Below are 4,647 nucleotides of genomic sequence, written 5' to 3' on the forward strand. Positions count from 1 at the left end.
CACACACACACACACACACACACACACACACACACACACACACACACACACACACGCACACAACTTTTACTGTTATGTCTATCTAAACAAGTTATCCCAAAACTAACAAAAATCTGAGGTTAATTTGTACATATTTTTACAAGTTTAATTTGAGACTAATTTGTACATATTTATTGAAAAGAATCTGGTCAAACAAAGATTATAGTTTTTTTTTCTTTTGTTTTTTTATTTACTTTTTTAAGAAAATTGACTTTCAAAGCATTTAGATGGAAGTCTTTTCAAGTTTCTTCAAAGAGGTGTGAACCATTAACCTCTGCCTCAGGAAGCCTTTCGTTAGATGATGCTTTCACCAGGTTATTTCTTGTACTGCTACCTAAATTTTACCTGATGTTACAGCTTCTTTTGGATGAACACAAATATTAACAACACTAATAATTGTTATCTTTACTCCTTGTTAAGACTACAACAGAGTAAATATCTTAAAATTCTTCTGTTGACACTGGTATATTTGTGTGTGTGTGTGTGTATGTATGTGTGTGTATGTATGCACAACATTTTAATGAATGATTTTTATGGAGCTGTGCTGATCCCTCAAGTATGTGTGGAGTTAGCTGAGTGCTTTACTTTGACTTTCTTCATTCCCACCCTCTACAACCCTTAAATAATTTTGAAGATTAGAAAACTTAAGAAGAAAATAAATTTTATAAAATTGTATTTGTGTTTAGCTGTAATTTATTTCCCTCAAAACATAAAAACTCCACCATAAAGAATGGTGGCAGGTGTCGGAGCTATTTATGTTTCTTATTTACAACTTTTAGAGTGGCAGAAACCAGAAGCGTTAGCCTTCTGAGTTCAAATGTACTTAAGGGTTTATTCTAATTTGGGGATCAGTTCTATGGATCACTCCATGCAAGCATGGAAAAACAACAAAATAAAGGAATAATAAAAAAAAAAAGACGTAATATGTTGGTTGTGGCTGAGCTGTATAATATCTACAATCATTGCCAGTGCGGGTGGCATGTAAAATACACCATTTTGAGCGTGGCCGTTGCCAGTACCGCCTGACTGGCCTTCATGCCGGTGGCACGTAAAAGCACCCACTACACTCTCGGAAAGTGGACGTTAAACGACGATGATGATGATGAAGAATCATGGCTGTCTCTTCTGTACCAGTGCTTCATTATATTCACCTTTTACCTATTCCCCATCTCTAACCACCTTTCATTCACCCTCACACTTTTGCAACATCTACCCACCTACACTCCATGTTCTCTAGCCCTCACTCACTTCCACTCTGATACCTCCTCACCACTTTTTTTTATCTCTTTCCAGCTCAACCACAGTTACTCCTATTCTCTCTTCTATAATGTGAGTAGCCATGTAGCTCCTCTATACTAAGAAATCTGTTCTCTTCTGGCCCCTTGTACTTTAATCCATCAACTTTTAGCATAAAGGTGCCTCCCTCTCTATTGCAGCCCCACTCAGTGAGAGGGAATCCTTAGTCTTGCAAGCAGGGGTGCCACAACAAAAAAACCCACTATATTTTATAAAGTTATTAGTATTAGGAAGGCCAGCTAACCAGCCATAGAAATTACACCAAAGCAAACACTGGATCGCAATGCAGTTCTGGGACCTGTTGGATCCTGTTAAACTGTTCAACTCATGCCAGCATGGACATTAAATGATAAGCCTGCTGGCTATTTGCAAGGTCAGTGCTTGAAAAGTCACTGTAATTCTACATATTATTGGTGGTGAGGTTTGGTTGGTATACAGTGAGAAGACAGCTGTCACCGAAGAGATGCATGAGGTTGAAATCACATGATTTGGCAGTTCCAGCACCCATAGCAGATGATTCTCCTCTGCCAACAGTATTAATGCACCATGCATCCATATGAGAGTTGAATACTTCGGTATTCAGCTTTCTAACAAAACATCCACTTTAAGCTGGATTTAATTATTACCTTTTGGTACTAATACGGTTTCTGTTGCTTAATATTATATATATATAAGGCAAAATGATTAGCATGCTGGGCAAAATACTGACCAGCATTTAACCATCTTTATATTCTGAGTTGAAATTATGTTATGGTCAGCATTATATTTCACTCTTTCAGGGTTGATAAAATAAGTACCAGTTGAGAACTCGAGTCAATATGACTCACTCCTCCCCCAAATTGCTGGCCTTGTGCCAAAATTTAAAACCAATAAATATAATATATATAAAGAATAAAAAGTTTTGAATGGTACAACAATGCACAATAATACAACAAATGGACTATATACCTGTTGTAATTTAGTTATCTATAGTCCGGACTATTGATAACTTAATTACAACAGGTATATAGTCCATTTTTTTTGTATTCTAGTGCATTGTTGTACCATTCAAAACTTTTTATTCTTTACAAACAATACACAATGCTTCAAGCGAACTACAATACTATCCTATAATATATATATATATATATATATATATATATACATATATATACATATATATATATATATATATATATATAATAGAAGGACTAATGTAGTGATGAGAATGTTTTATTTCTTCAAGAAGTCTGTTGTATACAATCAGAAATACTGAAATATTGATTGTGTCCGTCTTGCCTCAGCAAAAATATTGAAAGTAAACAAAAAGTGAATCAATGCGCAAGTTAAGAATATGTCCTGACAATTCAAGTATTGTGCTGTATCACCACCTTTCAGCTTTACAAATTTTCACAGATCTCCATCGTTTGACAAGAGCCCAATTATTCAACTGACTGAGTTATCTGCTCCTGAATTTCTGTGCAAGTGGCCAAGCACCCACAAGCATGTGCACCTTTCAGGTAATTCTCAGTATGAGACAATGTGACAAAGTCGTACCTTTTGAATTATTGGGACAATCCACCTGATGAGCTTCTATACAGTTTCCATTCACAAGGTATTCTTCAAGCGAAGGCCATAGAAAATTACATTTGACCAAGATGCCATGCTTTGGAATGGAACCCACATCCTTGTGGTTGCAAAGCAAATTTCTTACCCATTCTGCCATGCTGCACTTAGAAATTTTATGCCTTGAGAAAAAAAAAATGGCTATTCTTTATCTTTTTAGATTACTTATCAATGTCTAAATTTAGCAATCATGTAATGCATTTTTCTTTATCACCATGAAATTAATTAATGCCTGAACAAACAGTGGAGACATAAGAAATGGTGAAAGGATTAGTACAAATGAATTACTCGTTTATTTGTTTCAGTCATTTTGACTGTGGCCATGCTGGAGCACCGCCTTTAGTCGAGCAAATCGACCTCAGGACTTATTCTTTGTAAGCCTAGTACTTATTCTATCAGGGTCTTTTGCCGAACCGCTAAGTTACGGGGACCTAAACACACCAGCATCGGTTGTCAAGCAATGTTGGGGGGACAAATACAGACACAAACACAAACACACATACATACATACGACGGGCTTCTTTCAGTTTCCGTCTACCAAATCCACTCACAAGGCTTTGGTCAGCCCGAGGCTATAGTAGAAGACACTTGCCCAAGATGCCACACAGTGGCACTGGACCCGGAACCATGTGGTTGGTAAGCAAGCTACTTACCACACAGCCACTCCTACGCCTATATATATATATATATATATATAATGAAATGTAACAACAAAATACTGAGACCTCAATATTAGAAAAATAGAGGATTATATATATGTATGTTATAATTTAGAACAAACAGTGAAAGGTTATCATTATAGTGCTTGGAGTTTAAAATGTCAGATCAAAGAGCTATGATACATTCTCGTCAGCTATTAATGGCAACAGATGCTATGAAAAAATAAACCCGTTAAATAAAAGGGAAGTAACTCTAATAGATGGAAAAAAAAATATGCTACTATATTCTCACAATACATAGACATAAATCTCCTGCATTCATGTCTATATACGTACACACACACACAAACGTGTATGCACATGTACACACACAAACATATATGTATGTACATACTCATACATACACATCCATACATACATGCGTATATATATATATATATATATATATATATATATATATATATATGTGTGTGTGTGTTTTTATTGGCTAAACTGGCAATATGACCATCCCCAAGTACAACAACATATATATATATATATTACAAATAAAAGGGTAAAGGATTATCAATTTGTGGTGAAGCAACTGTTGCTGATCCTTTAATTATGTTTATATATATACATATATATATATATATATATATGTATGTATGTATGCAACCTCATCCTCATATACACATAGTTGCTTACATGCATACACATATAATGCATATATATTCAGACATTTATACATGTATATATACAGACATACATTCGCACACCCGTATACACACATACCCTCCCATCACACACCTACACCCACATATATACAAACATAAGCATATCCATATAAATGAAGGGGGCATGTGCATGAAAGTCGCATAATAAATACATACTATAATAAATACAGTGTACTGAATGCAAGGGAGTCCCTCACATTCGGTACACTGTATTTATTATGGTAGTTTTGACTTTGAGTCCATCATAGCGTGAGGCATTTATGTGAAGAAATGCCCTTCATATAAATAAATATATATATACACACACATATATATATACATATATATATACA

Source organism: Octopus bimaculoides, chromosome 15 (genome assembly GCF_001194135.2).
Source record: "Octopus bimaculoides isolate UCB-OBI-ISO-001 chromosome 15, ASM119413v2, whole genome shotgun sequence".
NCBI lineage: Eukaryota > Metazoa > Mollusca > Cephalopoda > Octopoda > Octopodidae > Octopus > Octopus bimaculoides.